Source organism: Salmo salar, chromosome 15, assembly GCF_965601325.2.
Source record: "Salmo salar chromosome 15, fSalSal1, whole genome shotgun sequence".
NCBI lineage: Eukaryota > Metazoa > Chordata > Actinopteri > Salmoniformes > Salmonidae > Salmo > Salmo salar.
In genome coordinates, this window is record NC_138305.1 from 61,093,915 (window position 1) to 61,108,083 (window position 14,169).

The window sequence follows — 14,169 nt, forward strand, 5'->3', positions numbered from 1 at the left end:
TACATCCGAGCGTCAGAAGTTTGCGGGTAGACAGGTAAACGATAGCAGCAACAGGAACAAAGTTTGGGACGGAGACTCACTCCTTAGCTGAACCGGTTTGTCCCGTGAAATAGACGAGAAAAAAAACGAAACTCACTGGATAACCATCAGGAAGTCAACAGTCTCTACCGCAGTGACTAGGAACATTTTATTGTATTGGACATTTGAGAAATGTACAGGTAACCCATTAGGGCGTACACCCATGCAGCCAGCGCCATCAATAAACGAGGGATATTGACCAAATGAGACACAAATTACAAAAACACAATTCCTTGTGTTTCGATGTGTAGCATATGAAAAACTTTATAGCCAATTGTTTTATTGGTTTTTACTTTCCTAAAACAATAATAGGTTTCATGCATGTTAACATTAGAAGCCTCCTCCCTAAGTTTGATTTATTCACTGCTTTAGCGCACTCTGCCAACCCGGATGTCCTAGCCGTGTCTGAATCCTGGCTTAAGAAGGCCAACAAAAACCCTGAAATTTCCATCCATAACTATAACATTTTCCGACAAGACAGAACTGCCAAAGGGGGCGGAGTTGCAATCTACTGTAGAAATAGCCTGCAGAGTTCTGTCTTACTATCCAGGTCTGTGCCCAAACAGTTCTCCTTTTAAAAATCGACCTTTCCAGAAACAAATCTCTCACTGTTGCCGTTTGCTATAGACCAGCCTCTGCCCCCAGCTGTGCCCTGGACACCATATGTGAATTGATTGCCCCCCATCTATCTTCAGAGCTCGTGCTGTTAGGTGACCTAAACTGGGACATGCTTACCATCCCGGCCATCCTACAATCTAAGCTAGATGCTTGCATCCGTAATGGGTCTGCGGTCAAACGACCACCCCTCATCACTGTCAAACACTCCCTAAAACACTTCAGCTAGTAGCCCTTTCTAATCGACCTGGCGCGGGTATCCTGTAAGGATACTTACCTCATTTCGTCAGTACAAGATGCCTGGTTATTCTTTAAAAGTGCTTTCCTCACAATCTTAAATAAGCATGCCCCATTCAAAAAATGTTGAACCAGGAACAGATATAGTCTGTGGATCACTCCAGACCTGGCTGCCCTTGACCAGCACAAAAACATCCTGTGGCGTTCTACATTAGCATCGAATAGCCACCGCGACATGCAACTTTTCAGGGAAGTTAGGAACCAATATACACAGTCAGTTAGGAAAGCTAAGGCTAGCTTTTTCAAACAGAAATTTGCATCCTGTAGCACAAACTCCAAAAAGTTCTGGGACACTAAATTCCATGGAGAATAAGAGCACCTACTCCCAGCTGCCCACTGCACTGAGGCTAGGAAACCCTGTCACCACCGATAAATCCACGATAATCGAGAATTTCAATAAGCATTTTTCTACGGCTGGCCATGCTTTCCACCTGGCCACCCATACCCTGGTCAACGGCCCTGCACCCCCCACAGCAACTTGCCCAAGCCTCCCACATTTCTCCTTCACCCAAATCCAGACAGCTGATGTTCTGAAAGAGCTGTACAATCTGGACCCCTACAAATCTGGACCCTACAAATCAGCAGGGCTAGACAATCTGGAACCTCTCTTCCTAAAATTATCAGCCAAAATTGTTGCAAACCCTATTACTAGCCTGTTCAATCTCTTTCGTATTGTCTGAGATCCCCAAAGATTGGAAAGCTGCAGCGGTCATCCCCTCTTCAAAGGGCGAGACACTCTAACCCAAACTGCTACAGACCTATATCTATCCTACCCTGCCTCTCTAAAGTCTTCGAAAGCCAAGGTAACAAACAGATCACCGACCATTTCGAATCCCACTGTACCTTCTCCGCTATGCAATCTGGTTTCCGAGCTGGTCATGGGTGCACCGCAGCTACGCTCAAGGTCCTAAACGATATCATAACCTCCATCGATAAGAGACAATACTGTGCAGCTGTATTCATCAACCTGGCCAAGGCTTTCGACTCTGTCAATCACCACATTGTTATCATTAGACTCAACAGCCTTGGTTTCTCAAATGACTGCCTCGCCTGGTTCACCAACTACTTCTCAGACAGAGTTCAGTGTGTCAAATCGGAGGGCCTGTTTTCCGGACCTCTGGCAGTCCCTATGGGGGTGCCACAGGGTTCAATTCTCGGGCCGACTCTTTTCTCTGTATACATCAATGATGTCGCTCTTGCTGCTGGTGATTCTCTGATCCACCTCTACGCAGACGGTACCATTCTGTATACTTCTGGCCCTTCTTTGCCATACAACTCTCCTTCCGTGGCCTCCAACTGCTCTTAAATGCAAGTAAAACTAAATGCATGCTCTTCAACAGATGTGGACAACTACAAATACCTAAGTGTCTGGTTAGACTGTAAATTTTCCTTCCAGACTCACATTAAGCATCTCCAATCCAAAATTAAATCTAGAATTGGCTTCCCATTTCACAACAAAGCATCCTTCACTCATGCTGCCAAACATACCATCGTAAAACTGACTCTCCTACTGATCCTTGACTTCGGCGATGTCATTTACAGAATAGCCTCCAACACCACTCAGCAAATTTGATGCAGTCTATCACAGTGCCATCCGTTTTGTCACCAAAGCCGCATATACGACCCACCACTGCGACCTGTATGCTCTCGTTGTCTGGCCCTCGCTTCATATTCGTCGCCAAACCCACTGGCTCCAGGTCATCTATAAGTCTTTGCTAGGTAAAGCCCCGCCTTATCTCAGCTCACTGGTCACCATAGCAGCACCCACCCGTAGCATGCGCTCCAGCAGGTATATTTCACTGGGCACCACCAAATCCAATTCCTCCTTTGGCCGCCTTTCCTTCCCGTTTTCTGCTGCCAATGACTGGAACGAATTGCAAAAAAAACATTAAAAGATCACTGAAGCTAGAGACTCATATCTCCCTCACTAACTTTAAGCACCAGCTGTCAGAGCAGCTCACAGATCACTGCACCTGTACATAGCCCATCCAACTACCTCATCCCAATACTGTTATTTATTGTTTTTCCTCTTTTGCACCCCAGTATCTCTACTTGCACATTCATCTTCTGCACATCTATCTCATTTGCACACACTGTATATAGACTTTGTTTTCTATTGTGTTATTGACTGTATGTTTGTTTACTCCATGTGTAACTCTGTTGCTGTTTGTGTCCTCTACTTTGCTTTATCTTGGCCATGTCGCAGTTGTAAATGAGAACTTGTTCTCAACTAGCCTACCTGGTTAAATAAAGGTGAAAAAAATAATAATAATTGTCTACCTCACGGTTCTGCTGCAGAGATTTAAACAATAAATTCATCTAGGCTTAGGTGTCCAGTGTATGCTACTAATATATATATATACATACATATAGGAAGAGAAGCTTAGCTTAGGCCTAGCCTCAGAGACAGAGATATACCGGCGGCATGCTATGACACCAACATGCATTTCTTTATCCTTGCAATACAGAAATAGGTGTACAGAGGAAGTCTAATTTGTTGTTTTTCTATCTGAAATGTTTTATAAAGACACAGTGCCTTCAGAAAGTATTCACACACATTGACGTTTTCCACATTTTGTTGTGTTACAAAGTGGGATTAAAATGGATTTAATTGTATTTTTTTGGTCAACGATCTACGCATAATACTATGTGATGTCAAAGTGGAGGAAACATTCTAACGTTTGTTTTAATTCATGGAAAATAAAAAACAAATGTATTATGATTAAATAAGTATTCAACACCTGGGTCAATACATGTGTCGTGGACGAATCAGAATTAGTTGGGTAACATAGATAATTAAGATGTTTTATTAGTATAATATGCTTATGTGAGATACTTGTCATTAGAAAGTGTCCTTTGACTCTGGAATGTTTCAGTTACACATTTCCCTTAGCTGGGGCTCAGACACTTGGGGCCCAGAGAGGGGAAGAGGTCAGACATGTCTTTTACTTGTCTCTGTTACTCTGCAGAATATCAGCAAGAGAGGAGGACAGAATGAAATATTGTCTTCATATGTGAATGTCTCTTTACCTATGCTTAAACCATGTGAAGGGATGGCGTGATTACTGGGGAAGCAATGACTTGTCTCCACAATGTCTGTGAGCAAGTCACACCCTCCTTTTCCTTATTGTGGGGAGGTTTATGGCAGTGTCTGGGACCATTGTCTCTTAGATCTCACACGTATCCTGTGATAATATATGGCCTAGAGGCTCACTCCCTCCAGTGAGCCTGTCCAGGAGTGGGGTCAAGAGGGGGTTTGCTTGAGATGGGAGTATCTAGATTTGTAAAATGTAAATGTAAAAAATGTAGATTTGACAATTGATATATGCCATTGGATGAAATGGTGTTTTCGTTCTATACCGTACCTGGGAGGGACAGTTCTAAGGAGACCAGATACTGGGCTATATAATGAACCAGGTTGACATAGCAGTTACTGTCTGATGTGTTTTATGGATATCTGTCATACAAAACGTAACCTTTGTGAACTGTTACTAAGTATCTGTGGTTTGTCAATGTACGTTGAAGGGGCTGTATCGTTGCTATAAAAGATCCCTGAGCCATTCTGTAAGCACCTCATTAAATGATTCATTCGAGAGAATGCATTGGTGGGGTCAAGAACTTTTGCAAAAGTATCATAAAGTATTAAAGATGTAGTTTAACTCGGACTGGTGTGTTTTGTAACTCCTCATTTGGTAATGCGGAAATTAGCCACCACATTTGGCGACGAGGATGTGATGTGAATCTTCACTTGGTGATCGCTCCTGACGACCTAGGTAAATCGTGCACGAGGGATCCCTCAAACTTGGGATCTCAGGGAAACCACACTTCGGGAACGAAGCAGATGGACCCACCTTTGATCTGAGAGGCAGCGAGCCGAGTGGATAGCACATTTCGAACTTAGTTTTTTTTAAAGAAAGAGGTGAGCAAAACACACTTGAAGTCGAGTTTTTAGAAATTAGCCTCTGTTACGTGAGCTCTGAGTGTGTATTCCTTTGTGAGGGGGGCACCTTGGAGGCGTAAACAGGGCCGAGTCAGAGGAGAGCAATCTGAGAGTTTGAGGACTCAATGATACTCTGCCACTGGTCGGTTGCGGGCGACCTAGATCCGTCCTGACACTGAATTGATCACAGTGGGGATTGGTGCAGTCTGTGGGGGTGAGGGGCCAGGGTGACTGTGTGTTCTGTGTGAAACATGGTACTTGGTGAAGCCCTATTGGAATAAGGACCTAGTTCTGAGAATGTCTGTGTGACTGTCTAAGTGACCCTCAGAGGTGGTGAATTCCAATTATTTTAAATGTGCTAGCCAGGTATGCCCTGGGTTACTCTGTGTGAGTATTTTGTTAAAGTTACCACTAGGTAATCTTTGTAGGAGCGTTCTGTGTGAGCGTGAGTAGGTTTACTCTGTGTGAGTAACCTTTCAATTATGTTCTGATGTTCTGTGTGAACATCGGACCAGTTCTGTGTGAGTATCGGGCCAATCCTGTGTGGGTGATCCTTAAAGTTCTGTGTGAGTACCTAAAAGTTTCTAACGTTTTATATGGATTCTGTGAAAATATGATAAATTGTATGTGTGTGTATAATCGATTACTAGAGATTTGATAAAGAAAGTAATGCTGAGAATATAATTAGATACAATTTAAACCACCCATTCGTAGACGTACGTAGGTTTTGAGTTGGTATCTTTAATGGATAATTTAATAAAGATGAGGTTTTAAGCGTTATTAAACTGTCTACAATGTTTGGGAAATTGTGCTCTAGAAACTGATTGGCGTGTGTCCGCTTTTGGTTCTTACCCTAACGATGTAACTATAAATGCTTATTGTATTATCCCCGTCTGGGTACAACAGTTGAAATAAAAATGGCCTTAAGGTCTAAGGTCTGAAACTGTTTTATTTTTCCTCCCAGTATGAGAGGAGTTGTTGGATTTATTGAATAAACCGTTTTCCATAAAGTTAGAGCGAATTAAGATGGAATCTCGACGTAATTGATAAAGTCGGACAAAGCCTAGGGTATCCATCAAACTAATTATCATTGGCAGATTTTAATATGATGAAGTAAAGTAATTGAAATACGTTGAGAAAACATAATCTACTTTTATTAAAAGGCGCAAGATCTGTTTCCTAGTCTATGAATGTTGATTTTACTCTTTGACTGCTAATCTATTCATTTGACATGTGAGAATCATCGCTGGTGTAAATCTTGGATTTTTTTAAGAGGGCTATTTTCTGGGAATTGTCTCGGTAATACGTGCCTGATTTTACGACTACAGACAATTGTGAATGGGTTTATTTGCTGGGAGTCTTGTTCAGTTAAATAGCATTGGTGGTACAGGGGTAGAATTGTCGCCTGCCACGCAGGAGGCCAGGGTTATCCTAGCCCATCTACCAGGGAACTAAATGTTAATTCAACTATTGGTATGTTTTGCCTGGAGAGATACGGTTGCTAGCGTTTGTTTAAGATATAAATGTAACGTTTTGATAGCTTGATTAGTTTAAATTGAAAGACTAATTCATTAGAAAATAATAGCGAGGGAATTTTGATATGATAATGTAACGACCCTGGGTTTATAAGCGCGGAAATCAACCCTGCCGGGCGAGCATGCTTTTGCGGCACAGTCGATAGCGCGCCGGACTTCGGGCTAGAAGGTCGAGGGTTCGAGACCTGCTCCCTGCTGTTTCATTACAATACGTTGTCTGTTGCTGGAACTGACGTACAGAGAAAGAGTTGAATGATGTTATTGTTATAAGTATGGCGATTTACATGTTACTTTTAAAGTATTGGATATTTCATAAGTGTGAAGCTGAAAGAGAAGAGGAAGTTGTAAAGTTTGGGTTTAATCTTACTATAGAGGTAAGGCAGAACGTTGGTTGAGTAGTGGGTTATATTTTTGCTTACGGGTAAAGCAAAAGATGAGAAGAATTGGTTATGTGCGCTGAGCTATGCTTGGGCTATGTTTGGCTGGAAGGAAGGATTTTGTGATGTGAAGCTGGTTATTGATTCTTGGTTTGAATGTTTAGGTAACACCAGTGAATTAGAGAAGGAAGTTTATGTATTTAAACATTATACTCTGTTTCCATTACGTGGAACAATGTCAGGACAGTACAGTGAATTGCAGGTTGAGTTAATTTTATTTTACAGGGACAGTGCGAATTCATCACAGTTGTGCGTGTGCTTGGCCGGTGTGCGCGTTCCTGTAAGACGTAGAGTCGCAAGATAGCGCGAGGACGCGCTTTGTGAGGGGGGTGAGTGTAACCAAGGTGGTGCGCGCTAATAGCGTTTCAATCGGTGACGTTACTCGCTCTGAGACCTTGAAGCATAGTTTTGTTACTTCTGTAGTAAAACAATTTCATATGTTTTGGAAATTAGCTAGGTTGCATTTGGTTATTTGAATTACCTTTTTCATTTGCTTTTAAAAGAGAGGTTGGAATCAAGTATGATGCAGTGGAACTTTTCCCCTGATACATAGACATCTGTCTCAGGGGCATCAGTTGTTTTCTTTGTAAGGAACATGCAGACTGTGTTTGGTGTTTTATTTTAATTTTATTGAGATGCAAACATGAGTCTCTGAGCAACTTTGTCATCTGAACCATTACAGTAGTGAGTTCTTGTGTAGGTTGTTTGTTAATTGCATGCATTTATCACTGTATCATCTGCATACATTGGAACTTCAGACTCTGTACAGACAGAAGGAAGATCATTCATGTATGAGCTGAACAGTATTGACCTTTGGGGAATTAAAACATTGTGTATTATGAGTGGAAAAAAGTTAGTTTTGATTCTTATGCTGATGAGACGGCACACTTTTTTAAGGTTTTAGATTTGTTAAACGACAAGGTTTGTTTTTACTAAATTTATGCAACAGGTTGAAATGATTTGATTGCTAGAAAGAGGTTATGGGTTTGTTTATTGTTTACTGTTTATTGTTTATTTTTGGTGTTGTTTTTACTTAATTAAACATTGTATTATCTGATGTGTTTGAGTAGGATTCTTTCCTCCAGGACGGATGAAAGTCAACTGAAGTATGTATGTTAAAGGCGACATGAGAGAACACGTCTCAAACTACATTTTATTAAATGCCTGGGATTAAATATTGCTGAACAATCCAAAGGTGAAAAAGCTATCACATATTTGTTGGACATTGGTCTAGTAATGATACCAGGATAATTGTATCTAAGGGTCAATTAAGCATGCATATACATTGATGCAGATTAAAACTAATGATTAATGATGAGGGAGTACAGTGGAGTTATCATTAGGTTTTGTTTGTAGTTAACTTTTGGGTTTCTGAATCAGTTGTATAATGAATGCTAACGAAGTGTTTTGTGTTTGTCTTTGGGAAAATGGGGATTTCATTGTCTCTCTTTGGAATGTTTCCTGGGGCTATAATCTTGGGTGTGTGAGATTGAGGCTGTAAACTACCAAATTGGAAAAGGCCTGGAAATGTTTTGTTTGTTTTTACTTTAGGGTTTGCAAATACCCATACACAACACATTTGTTATTACTATTTGTTGGTGTTCTTAAAATAGTATGTTTGATTTGTTTATCTCTTTCCTGTGGGATTGGTGAATTTTCCATTTGACTTAGTGCTAAGATATCTTAAAGGGGTATACACATGGCATTTTTGGAAGTTTTTTCCCCCTGAGTTTTAATTAAAGATGTGGATTCTTTTGTTAATGAAATGTTCTGGGTAACCTGTGATACAACATGTAGAAAATGATGTTTGATTTTGATTATTTTTTTGTCTAGGATAGTAAGAAACATTTCTGTGAAGGGGTGGTTTGACTTATGACCTTTGTCTGGGTTTTCCTGTGTGGTCTGATCAGCCTCATGGGAAAGCCATTTGGATAATACATTTTAGGTCATTTGTTATACTGATTTCAAGGTAATTCGTGAAATGTATAATTATGATGGAATTTAAAGTTCTTAAGACATATTTGTAATTTGGACCTATGTGATATAGGGCATTGCCTTTCACTAAGGGTAGGCTGCTTGAAGTCTGTTTTCCTATGACCATATGGGTAAATTATTTTTTCTTTGTGGAGGTTTTCAGAGTTGTGATTTGCATTTGGTTATGTTATTTGACATTTTGTTTTATCTTTTGATTTGTAGTAGTGTTTTTTTATACATTACTCTCATGGAGAGTTATGTGTTAAAAAAATGGGGGAGGATACAGTTCTTTGAGGGTTTGGATTCAGTTCTTTGAAATTTGGATTGAAGTTTACACACCTTGAGTGATATTTGAAGGAGTGTATTGTTGTGTTGTTTGTTCTATTCTATTCCCGATGGGTTATAGGTCTAACTTCCTGATTCTGTGGCTCTGCGATGGAGTTGAAATTAAGATGGGAAGTATTAGCCAATTTGAAAGAATAGTGTCAATAGAATGTGTTGTTATTCTCTTTGAATAATGTTTAGACATTTGTATTAAGAATAATTGGTAAAAGTAATAATTTATCATGTAGTTAACCTCTTATGGCTAGGGGGCAGTATTTTCACGGCTGGATAAAAAACGTACCCGATTTAATCTGGTTACTAATCTTATCCAGTAACTAGAATATGCATATACTTATTATATATGGATAGAAAACACCCTAAAGTTTCTAAAACTGTTTGAATGGTGTCTGTGAGTATAACAGAACTCAAATGGCAGGTCAAAACCTGAGAGATTCCTTTACAGGAAGTGGCCTGTCTGACCATTTCTGGAACTTCTTTGCCATCTCTATCTTTTACAAAGGATCTCTGCTCTAACGTGACACTTCCTACGTCGTCCATAGGCGCTCAGAGCCCGGGAAAAAACAGAATGTCGTCATCCCAGCCCCAGGCTGAAACACATTATCGCCTTTCTCAAGTGGCCGATCAAGGGACTGTGGGCTTAGGCGCATGACCTGGCTGCCCCCGTCTGTGATTTTTTCCTCTGTTTGCCGAAAAGGAGATTCCCGGTCGTAATATTATCGCTTTTCTACGAGAAAAATGGCATAAAAATAGATTTTAAACAGCGGTTGACATGCTTCGAAGTACGGTAATGGAATATTTAGAATTTTTTGGTCACGAATTGCGCCATGCGCACGACCCTTCTTTACCATTCGGATAGTGTCTGGGACGCACGAACAAAACGTCGCTATTCCGATATAACGTTGGATTATTTTGGACCAAACCAACATTTGTTATTGAAGTAGCAGTCCTGGGAGTGCATTCTGATGAAGACAACAAAAGGTAATCAAACTTTTATAATAGTAAATCTGATATTGGTGAGTGCTAAACTTGCCGGGTGTCTAAATAGCTAGCCCGTGATGGCTGGGCTATGTACTTAGAATATTGCAAAATGTGCTTTCACCAAAAAGCTATTTTAAAATCGGACATATCGAGTGCATAGAGGAGTTCTGTATCTATAATTCTTAAAATAATTGTTATGCTTTTTGTGAACGTTTATCGTTAGTAATTTAGTAAATTGTTAGCAAATTCCTCCGGAAGTTTGCGGGGCTATGCTAGTTCTGAACGTCACATGCTAATGTAAAAAGCTGTTTTTTGATATAAATATGAACTTGATTGAACAAAACATGCATGTATTGTATAACATAATGTCCTAGGTGTGTCATCTGATGAAGATCATCAAAGGTTAGTGCTGCATTTAGCTGTCTTCTGGGTTTTTGTGACATTATATGCTAGCTTGAAAAATGGGTGTCTGATTATTTCTGGCTTGGTACTCTGCTGACATAATTTAATGTTTTGCTATCGCTGTAAAGCCTTTTTGAAATCGGACAGTGTGGTTAGATAAAGGAGAGTCTTGTCTTTAAAATGCTGTGAAATAGTCATATGTTTGAAAAATTGAAGTTTTTGTATTTTTGAGGAATTTGTAATTCGCGCCACGCCTATCATTGGATATTGGAGCAGGTGTTCCGCTAGCGGAACGTGTAGATGTAAGAGGTTTTAATGAACTGAACTAAACTGTTGTTCTGATCTGTTCTTTCGAGGTTATCATGAAAAGTGACATCAGACGGTATCTTAATGCATGGAAGAGATAATTGGACCGAAAAGTGTGTGTACCTCAAACCCCCTCTAATTGGCTGAAGAAGGAGTGACGAAGGCGTTGAATATGGCCCTGTCCGAACCATTTCTACTGAGAGGAATGGCCGAGCCAGCAACCGGTGTACAGTATCCGATCTAAGCTATCAACTGCTTTTCTCTCATGTTTCTCTCAGGAGTGTGAGAGGAGTCCACGTGGAGTGAGCATGGGGAAAGGTGCTGTTCTAAACTATTCTTATGTTGCTGGTATATTGGTTGACGAATGGACAAGACATAATGGGCATCTAAGGTGAAACATTGACATTGGGACATTATAATGGGTCATTCACTTTGAACTTTAAAGTTATCTGAAGAAGAACGAAGAGGACGCCAGAAGAATCAGTGCCTGGAGAGAGGGGTTTGGTCAACTGTGCCCATAACTGTTTAGACTTTTGGGGTATCAGGTTGATTGTAGAGGTCTACACCACGTAAAATTATAGTAATTTAGATTAAGAATGCATTGAGATACTGATCTGTAGAATAATCGTGATAAAATTGTTAATAGTAGAAATTATGGGATAATTATACTGGATGTTAAAATGAATGGACATTCTGCTAATATTGATGTGTGTTTAAATTTAGTTTTTACTTTGAGTGATAAGACAAATTTGAATCACTGAGCAATGTCATTTTGAAATTTTGGTTGGATAATTAACTGAGTTCTAATTATAATTTTATTTGGAAATTGAATGAATTTTAAAACTGAAGGATTGATTTGAGTTGAATATGTTAATATCTAAATAAGGTGAAGAAATTAATGTATTAGAGATTGATTGTTATGAACTAAAGATGTTGAGGTTATTATAAGCATGCCATGGGTGAATGACATGGGTGAACTCTGATCTGGAGAATGAAAATGATCCTAATCTATTTGATCAATAGGCATTGCCTTATAAATAGTGGAATCATGATGTTTGTCTTGGGTCATGTTCATTAGGCACCAAGGATATACATTTTATTTTAACTAGGAGTCACTACCTGGATTTGTACAACAAGATATGCTAATTATAGTTTCTGGGATGGAAATAGTCATTTCCAACATACTATGCTGATCCATTGGAGTGTGATAGATAACTAAAGATTATTGTATTAAACTCCATTGGTGCATGCACTGCATTATGCATTCATTATGTGCTTTTCACTGTCTATGGAAAATATAGCTGTGAATCTCATAAACTGTATGCATTTTTTGTTTTTCTTCATGGGTTCGTGCAGGTGACTGTGTATCTTAACCTTCCCAGACAAATTGCTAGAGTGTTTAGTAAATGTTGGGGGATGGTAATAAGAGACAGTGCTGAGTTTCTTGGGATGTTATGTGCAGGAACCCCATGCAATTAGTTATTGTGTTGTGATTTTTTGTTTATGTAGAATATATGTATGTTCTATGTGAATGAATGTTCTTAAATCTGGTGATTTTCTTTTAAGTTGAGAGGGGACACAGAGGGATGACTGTCTTTTCTGTTGTGATGATGTCTGTGTTTAGACACTGGTTCCGCTGTAACGTTACCGTTCTGATTCTCTAGAAGGGATGGAGTCCCTTGAGAGGGGAATGTCGTGGACGAATCAGAATTAGTTGGGTAACATAGATAATTAAGATGTTTTATTAGTATAATATGCTTATGTGAGATACTTGTCATTAGAAAGTGTCCTTTGACTCTGGAATGTTTCAGTTACACATTTCCCTTAGCTGGGGCTTAGACACTTGGGGCCCAGAGAGGGGAAGAGGTCAGACATGTCTTTTACTTGTCTCTGTTACTCTGCAGAATATCAGCAAGAGAGGAAGACAGAATGAAATATTGTCTTCATATGTGAATGTCTCTTTACCTATGCTTAAACCATGTGAAGGGATGGCGTGATTACTGGGGAAGCAATGACTTGTCTCCACAATGTCTGTGAGCAAGTCACCCCCTCCTTTTCCTTATTGTGGGGAGGTTTATGGCAGTGTCTGGGACCATTGTCTCTTAGATCTCACACGTATCCTGTGATAATATATGGCCTAGAGGCTCACTCCCTCCAGTGAGCCTGTCCAGGAGTGGGGTCAAGAGGGGGTTTGCTTGAGATGGGAGTATCTAGAGTTGACAATTGATATATGCCATTGGATGAAATGGTGTTTTCGTTCTATACCGTACCTGGGAGGGACAGTTCTAAGGAGACCAGATACTGGGCTATATAATGAACCAGGTTGACATAGCAGTTACTGTCTGATGTGTTTTATGGATATCTGTCATACAAAACGTAACCTTTGTGAACTGTTACTAAGTATCTGTGGTTTGTCAATGTACGTTGAAGGGGCTGTATCGTTGCTATAAAAGATCCCTGAGCCATTCTGTAAGCACCTCATTAAATGATTCATTTGAGAGAATGCATTGGTGGGGTCAAGAACTTTTGCAAAAGTATCTTAAAGTATTAAAGATGTAGTTTAACTCGGACTGGTGTGTTTTGTAACTCCTCATTTGGTAATGCGGAAATTAGCCACCACACATGTTAGAATAACCTTTGGCAGCGATTACAGCTGTGAGTCTCTAAAAGCTTTTTTTTATCCTTCAAGCTCTGTCAAGTTGGTTGTTGATCATTGCTTAACAGCCATTTTCAAGTCTTTCCATAGATTTTAAAGCTGTAAAAAAAGACACCTGTACCATGTCAGCTATAGAGTTGAAATGTATTTCATTTTGAGTTTGCATCTCAATATTACATCACAGAAGACTGAAATATAACAAAACCTTTAAACATAGAAACACCAGATTTTCAGCGTAAAAATGAAAAATATTAATAACATTGCACCCATAAAGCCACTAGGTCATTTGGCTGCAGGAAAGGCCTACGTCAAAACTGTAACTAGGCCGCTCAGGAACATTTGATGTCGTCTTGGTAAGTAACTCAAGTGTATATCTGTGACCGACCGGCACGAGTCGGTCTTATGTAGCAACATTTGAAATGCCATTTTTTACATTGAATAAAAGTAGAGATTGGGAGCAAAAAAATTGTATATCATACACTACAGTTGAAGAACAATGGGAAAGTAATTATGCTTTGAAGTTTATAAACTTGTAACACCACTTTTGAGAAAATTGCCCTTGAATATTTTGGTACAGCTACTGGAGAGCTCTTCTTTGTCTACACC